The sequence below is a fragment of the Staurois parvus genome, unplaced genomic scaffold (assembly GCF_062004578.1).
Source record: "Staurois parvus isolate SC_StPar_1 unplaced genomic scaffold, SC_StPar_1.0 ptg000191l, whole genome shotgun sequence".
NCBI classification, from domain to species: domain Eukaryota; kingdom Metazoa; phylum Chordata; class Amphibia; order Anura; family Ranidae; genus Staurois; species Staurois parvus.
In genome coordinates this window covers 7,648,942-7,657,137 of record NW_028317987.1, presented here as the reverse complement: position 1 = coordinate 7,657,137, position 8,196 = coordinate 7,648,942, and the positions used below count along the sequence as shown (strand labels likewise).

The window sequence follows — 8,196 nt, the reverse complement described above, 5'->3', positions numbered from 1 at the left end:
CAAGTTGACGTGAGTCCTCTTGATCTTCACTGATGGTAATACATATTTTTATTTTGTCGTTTTTTATTATTCAGGGATTCTGCTTGATGTGTATGATCTATATAATTTTTTTATATATATCTCTAGAATCACTTGTTACTGTGGACTTTGTTTCACTTGGGGTGGTTACCCAGGAAGTCTCTACATTCATCATACTGGTATGACAGCCAAGTTACTGAGAAGGTAATGAAAGTACTAATTTATCTCTGGATGGGGCAGCTATGGTGTGATCTATGTGCTATTTAAGATCATATCTTTTTTGTTCCAGTTTCCACTTACCAGGAAGCTATCCTACATATCCTGGCCTATACTAAGAATACGTCTGAAGAATTTATGGCTAAATCTAAATACAAGTTTGAATTATATGGAAACCTAGGATCATATAGCTAGATAATACTCCATTGCCTCACATGGTTCCCTATGTGCCTAAATCACCCAGAAATGGGGACGCCAAGTGCTTTTAAATGATTTTATTTTGTCTGATATGTTCACCGTGCTTATGTTTAACCTCCCCATGATCTATGTGATCAAATAAAGTACTCTTTGTAACTATTGAACCTACATTACTCCGCGTGGATCTTTAAGTAACCTCTTTTCTCTAGGCGGTGCTGCTCTTGTCACACTACCACATTGTCTACTGTGGTGGGAGGATAAACCTGCCATGATATCATTAAAGGTCTGAGGGTTACCAGACTAAAGATCAAACAGTTGAGAGAGTGATATCAGCCCTTTGGCCTTCCATACAGAGAAGGCTGCATGTTGCATTCCCGAAGGAAACATTGGGTTGTCAGAAAAAAATGAATTGCAGTTGTATTGGTCTACAGACCCGATTCATCATATGCTGTGTTCTCTGCTGCCATGGCCAGGCATAGATATTCGTATATAATGCGATTTATGCATTTCAATGACAATACACTCTGTCATCCTTGAGGTGACCCTGAATTTGACCGGCTCCACAAAATTTGGCCACTCACAAATCACCTTAACCAAAAATGTGCAGATGTCTATACTCCCCAGCAAAACATCTGCGTTGATGAGTCCCTCATTCATTTTTCTGGCCACTTTGCATTCAAACAATTTCTCACCAGCAAGTGTGGCAGATATGGGGTCAGACCTGTATATCAGACCTGTGATTTGGGGGGATGGTGCCATCCTGGTATTTCAGGGCCTCCAAAACTGTGATAGGTAGTGAGGAAGTGAAATGAGGAAGTTACGCACCTTCAGGCTTTCAAAGTGGTCATTGGATTTCAGGCTCCTGTATGTGGCTAGGCTCCCAAAAAGTCTCACACATGTGGTATCCCCATACTCGGTAGAAGTAGCGGAATGCATTGCGGGGTGTAATTCCACATATACCCATGGCTTGTGTGAGCAATATGTCATTTAAGTGACAATTTTGTGTAAAAAAAAAACTTGTGTAAAAAAGGCATTGCACCAAAGAGGATTGCACAAAGAGTTCCACATTCATATGATTGGTGTTTTGGTGTCCAGGAATTCTGGTCAGTTTCTATCATTGCACCATGGAGAGTATTCTTCCCATCCACACTGCAGTGTAGTATGATGGCTGTAGGATGGAGGATAGGAAGTGTCGGTCTCGGGAGGAGAAATAAAGCACAGCGGATCATAGGTACAGATCTATCGAATTTGGACACAGCTATGCCAGCAGACTAAAAAAGAGAGCAAATGGCAGAGTGATCCATGCCGGTTACAGTGTGTTTGTATCTATGATAAATGACAGGCTAAACCCACCTGGAGACTTTCTCCACACCTGGAGTGTGCTGAGTTCTTGGAGAACGTCTACACAGTGTTTCCAGATTGGCTTTATCACCCCAACGAGCTCGCTCCAGTTCATGGATGTCATCATTATGTTTGGAGGATCTCACCAGTCAGGAGCCTTTCCTGTCATCCTACATGTTCCCTTATTAAGTGTTCTTGCATGGCAAGACCACCTAGAAAAGCTACAATTTCTGGGGAAATTGTGTGAAGTGTTCTGGCCTCCAACACTAACCAAGTGATTGATGAAATGTAAGCAGTGCACATGGCAAGCTTGATGGAGTGAGAAATGCATTTCAACTTTTATTTTGCAGCTCACACTCTAGCTTTGGTCACTCTGCTGGCTGCTGACACACCTGGGTTGCTATGGCAACTCACTCTAGTGCAAGCTCAGAGGAACTTTTATAAACAAACTGCTCCAACTTGCTCACTTCACTGGCGTTTGCCATCTTCAAACGGTTGTAGTTTTAAAAGTTTAAATTCTGCACCAAAGAGCTTTATATTGTGAGAATCACAAGACCCAGACCTACATTTTGATGCATAGTATGTCTCTGAAATATGAAAAATGAAGGCACAGTCGCAGTTTAGAAATTGAAAAAAGAATAATTAACGAGCGCTTGGAGATGTATAAAAAGCTGCTGGCATGAAAGGCACAAACCTCAAACCTTCACACTAAGACAATATCGCATGCAGCGCTATAAAAAGTATAAAATAACATATGCAGTAATAGGTGGTGAACTACTAGTGCTTAGTAGTGATTTATAAGTGTCCACATAGTATAATGCAGTAGTCTCAATAAACTGTGCAGGACGTGATGAACTCCGTGCTGTGAAGTGTTTAATACTATGCACTTACCAGAAAGCGCATAAAAAGCGCATTTGAGTTGTCAGACCACTCCTGGTCCCAGAAAAGTTGAACCTGTATGGATCATCTGGCAAGCTGTCACTCTGTCACTTCTTGGCCAGCAGGGGGATTCCCGACATCCAGAAACCCTTATAGGGCTAATCCAGGTTCCTTAACCAGGGCACTCATATGAAGTATCCACCTTAAGAGAGGGGGGGCTTGACCAGAAAGCCCACCCCAAAAAATACTGATAGTGTAGTATGTTCCAAAAAGGTTCTTTATTGAAGATAATGTAAACACAGGTCACTCACAGGATTTCCCAGATTCAAAGATGGCCGCCGGCCTCCACGAGGTACGGAACGGCGTGACGTCACCGGCTAGGCTCCACCCTGACGCGTTTCGTGCGGACGAGCACGTTATCAAAGGGAGCGAGCACTAGCCGGACAAACCTATATATACTGTTCCACGCGCATGCGCGGTGGAACAAAAAAGCCGGTGACGCCATTTTGGCCTGCTCGCGCATGCGCAAAGCATGCGATAGCGGCCATTTTCTTGGTTATCACGGCTCAGGGTAGGCGACTGTTATGCATTGCAGAAGATCTCTCTCACCTTCCCTGTCATAACAACGACAGGTATAACGGGGGCGGCAGACAGTGAATATAACCGCATATACTGACCGTAGGGAATGTAATATGTATTATTAGACTGTCCCTAACTCTCTTCCAATCGAGTTTGGTAGGGGTACAGTTGAATTCACTGGGTAAAGGCTAATTTAATAGCACCTATTGCACTGCCCTAAATATATATTTAAATAAGGCCAGACATCAATCGAATTCAACGAAAAATTAATACCTGCTAAAAAACAATGCCTAAAAACACCCCCCTGAGCCTTGATGTTTTATATTACACATATTACATATACATGGAGTAAAAACTATAAAAGATACATGAAAAGTATATAAACATGTAAAAATATGCAAGTAGTGTAAATTGAAGTTAAAACATTGTAAAAATGATTAAAACCATATCAACTTGTATCAATAAAACAATTAATGTCAAGGTCTACATTCAAGCCTTGAGGGAAAAAAGACTGTAACTCATAAATCCACTTAGTTTCCAGTTTGGAAACCGATCTCTTTTTATAGGTGCCCCTCCAATATGGTTTCACGATATCTATCGCAGCAAATTTTAGGCATTTGGGATTATTGTTATGGCACAACCTGTAGTGTAAAGATAGTGAGTGGTCCTTGAAACCCTTTTTAATATTTTTTAGGTGCTCACGCAGTCTGTCCCGTAACCTTCTTGTAGTCCTCCCCACATATTGTTTCCCACAGCCGCACTCTAATAGGTAAACAACATATGTGCTATTACAGGTGATGGTACTTTTAATTTCATAGGTTCTGTTGGTAATATTAGAGGCAAAAGTCTTCACCGGTCTTTTATGTGTGCCATTGTTAACACACATCATGCACCTGTTACATGGATAAAAGCCTTTATGCCCAAAATTAAAGGTTACATTTTTTGGGGGGTTCACAATGTTGGGGTCTAGAGACAACCTAAGTGGTGGTGCTCTCCGGAAAATAATCTCCGGGCGGTTAGGTAATTCTTTTCCCAATATTGGGTCATTCAAAAGAATGGACCTGTAATAGCACATATGTTGTTTACCTATTAGAGTGCGGCTGTGGGAAACAATATGTGGGGAGGACTACAAGAAGGTTACGGGACAGACTGCGTGAGCACCTAAAAAATATTAAAAAGGGTTTCAAGGACCACTCACTATCTTTACACTACAGGTTGTGCCATAACAATAATCCCAAATGCCTAAAATTTGCTGCGATAGATATCGTGAAACCATATTGGAGGGGCACCTATAAAAAGAGATCGGTTTCCAAACTGGAAACTAAGTGGATTTATGAGTTACAGTCTTTTTTCCCTCAAGGCTTGAATGTAGACCTTGACATTAATTGTTTTATTGATACAAGTTGATATGGTTTTAATCATTTTTACAATGTTTTAACTTCAATTTACACTACTTGCATATTTTTACATGTTTATATACTTTTCATGTATCTTTTATAGTTTTTACTCCATGTATATGTAATATGTGTAATATAAAACATCAAGGCTCAGGGGGGTGTTTTTAGGCATTGTTTTTTAGCAGGTATTAATTTTTCGTTGAATTCGATTGATGTCTGGCCTTATTTAAATATATATTTAGGGCAGTGCAATAGGTGCTATTAAATTAGCCTTTACCCAGTGAATTCAACTGTACCCCTACCAAACTCGATTGGAAGAGAGTTAGGGACAGTCTAATAATACATATTACATTCCCTACGGTCAGTATATGCGGTTATATTCACTGTCTGCCGGCCCCGTTATACCTGTCGTTGTTATGACAGGGCAGGTGAGAGAGATCTTCTGCAATGCATAACAGTCGCCTACCCTGAGCCGTGATAACCAAGAAAATGGCCGCTATCGCATGCTTTGCGCATGCGCGAGCAGGCCAAAATGGCGTCACCGGCTTTTTTGTTCCACCGCGCATGCGCGTGGAACAGTATATATAGGTTTGTCCGGCTAGTGCTCGCTCCCTTTGATAACGTGCTCGTCCGCACGAAACGCGTCAGGGTGGAGCCTAGCCGGTGACGTCACGCCGTTCCGTACCTCGTGGAGGCCGGCGGCCATCTTTGAATCTGGGAAATCCTGTGAGTGACCTGTGTTTACATTATCTTCAATAAAGAACCTTTTTGGAACATACTACACTATCAGTATTTTTTGGGGTGGGCTTTCTGGTCAAGCCCCCCCTCTCTTAAGGTGGATACTTCATATGAGTGCCCTGGTTAAGGAACCTGGATTAGCCCTATAAGGGTTTCTGGATGTCGGGAATCCCCCTGCTGGCCAAGAAGTGACAGAGTGACAGCTTGCCAGATGATCCATACAGGTTCAACTTTTCTGGGACCAGGAGTGGTCTGACAACTCAAATGCGCTTTTTATGCGCTTTCTGGTGAGTGCATAGTATTAAACACTTCACAGCACGGAGTTCATCACGTCCTGCACAGTTTATTGAGACTACTGCATTATACTATGTGGACACTTATAAATCACTACTAAGCACTAGTAGTTCACCACCTATTACTGCATATGTTATTTTATACTTTTTATAGCGCTGCATGCGATATTGTCTCAGTTTAGAAATTGCCCTTCAAATTTGAGGTGGCTAGAGTGGAATTTCAAGGAATGTCAATGGGCGGCGTGAGTTGCAAACAAATGGTCATATTGTGAAAACTATCAGGACTATGGCTTAGCTGTGGACATTTGTAGTGGCAGCAGGGATAGCTGAACGTTTTAATATAAGATTTGTGTAGGTGGGCTTGAAAATGAGGGAGTGACGGCAGTTTACAAATCATGTCCTGATTTTTCAGCTCACACTCTAGTTTTGAACATTCCGCCATTCATTCCTATGGGAAAATGTCACCACAAAAATGGCGATATTTCATGAACCATTCGGGGAAACGTTCCACAAAGTAATAGCCCACCAATCGGGAACAATCCACACGTTTCTGTATATTACTGTCTATGTCGTGTAAGAACTGTGGGAGGAGTTAGGGGGGTAAATGTGGGAGGAGTTAGGGGGGTAAATGTGGCTATAATAATAAGAATATATATGTGAGATAACAGGAAGTGGTCGCCATGCAGGAACACTTAACTAGCAAATTGCATGTTTGCTCTGGGAGCAACAAGACTCTCCAATATATCCAACCCCTCTTTGCTTTGGGAGCAATGATCTGCAGTCAGGTAACCACGGCAACAAGACTCCCATCATATCCAACTCCTCTTTGCTTTGGGAGCAATGATCTGCAGACGGGAAACCACGGCAACAAGACTCTCCAATATAACCAATCCCTCTTTGCTTTGGGAGCAATGATCTGCAGCCAGGTAACCACGGCAACAAGACTCTCCAATATAGCCAACTCCTCTTTGCTTTGGGAGCAATGATCTGCAGACAGGAAACCATAGCAACAAGACTCTCCAATATATCCAACTCCTCTTTGCTTTGGGAGCAATGATCTGCAGACAGGAAACCACGGCAACAAGACTCTCCAATATATCCAACCCCTTTGCTTTGGGAGCAATGATCTGCAGACAGGAAACCACGGCAACAAGACTCTCCAATATATCCAGCTCCTCCTACATAGGCTCAAAGGGAAGAGAAACCAAGCAGGCGATAGTGTAATACTGTATATCTGGTTTATTTATATTAAAACATATCTGAACCACTCACATGGTAAGGTGTCATAGCCAACATCAGCATGAACTGCATAAACATTAAACCCTCTAAAAAGCTGGAGCTGCTTACAGAACGTAGGGACATCAGTCCAAAGCTCTATCCTACGCGTTTCGTCACTCGATGTCTTCATGGAGCAGAAGGATGAACGTCACTACATACACAAGCCAGCAATTTATACCCCGCTCATCCGAGGACAAATTACCAGAACAATTCATATACAATTACAATATTAAGACAAACAGCCTCAATTCCATACTAATCTGATGCAATTATAAAATAACATAAAAACTCGATATGGGCAATATTTCATCTAATAATATTTTAAAGGGCCAATAACCTTAAAAAGGAACTCTACGTTCCAAAAACACCATATATTATGAAAAGAGAAGGAAAGCAGAGTACAAATACCCTCAATTACTTACAAGTATACATTCCTTCTTACAATGATCATTATAAAATGACAAACGATATTAATAATACAATAAATATGGCCACTTTTGTGAGTAGATTTCATTCAATACATTTACCATTTGCTTACTGAGGGAATGCACAAGGTTGGTGTGCTTTGGTTTTTGTTCTTCACTACTAATTGATCTTGTAGCGTGGAAATCAGGTTAGAGTTCTGGTTCACGCGTTTCACAGCCCCATCCATTTTGGATTCTATAGAGTCCAATCCTTCTCCTATAGTTTGGAAATCACTTTTGATGTCTGTGGTTATCATGGCACAAGTTTTAGAGTTCCTGCTGCAGTAGTGTGGAGAATCTGGCTAGAAGCACTTCATGTCCTGAATATGGAGCAGGTTGTGCTGGGGGGGGTGGTTATATGGATCTATTCTGCCTCAAGACTAGTTCAGTTCATTCAGCCATGTATCTGTCCATGGAGGACCCTGGGGAGGCTGCACTACCAATACCCCCCCGGGTGATCCAAGATATGGAGAGAATTGTCATTGTTCACCTGGTGACGTCTGCTGGGGCTCATCCTGGGACTAAGGAAAATGGGTCTCCTAGTGTGTCCTCCTGAGAAGATGTCTGTGGTGGAGGTGAGGGCTGCAGCAGTGGTGGAGGTGAGGACGGCTGCAGTGGTGGGCTGCTGTGTGTTGTGGCTTTGTGCACCGGCACCATCGTGGCTGGAGGAGTTCACTGCAGAAGAGGAGACTGGCGGTCTGACCGAGGCTGCTGTGTGGGCTTCTTTTTCACCATTAGCACCGACTGTACATCTTGTGTTCCCCCAGCTAGTGCTGCTGTTTCCGGGACCCCTCC

General features: G+C 42.4%; 1 long non-coding RNA gene across 1 annotated transcript; it reads left to right on the top strand.

The window, feature by feature from the left end:
- LOC149461954 (uncharacterized) lies at nt 1–596 on the top strand. The gene is made up of 2 exons (XR_016312756.1): nt 1–222; nt 308–596. It is a non-coding gene; the product is annotated as an uncharacterized LOC149461954 (long non-coding RNA).
- The last annotated feature ends 7,600 nt before the right edge of the window (nt 597–8,196 follow it).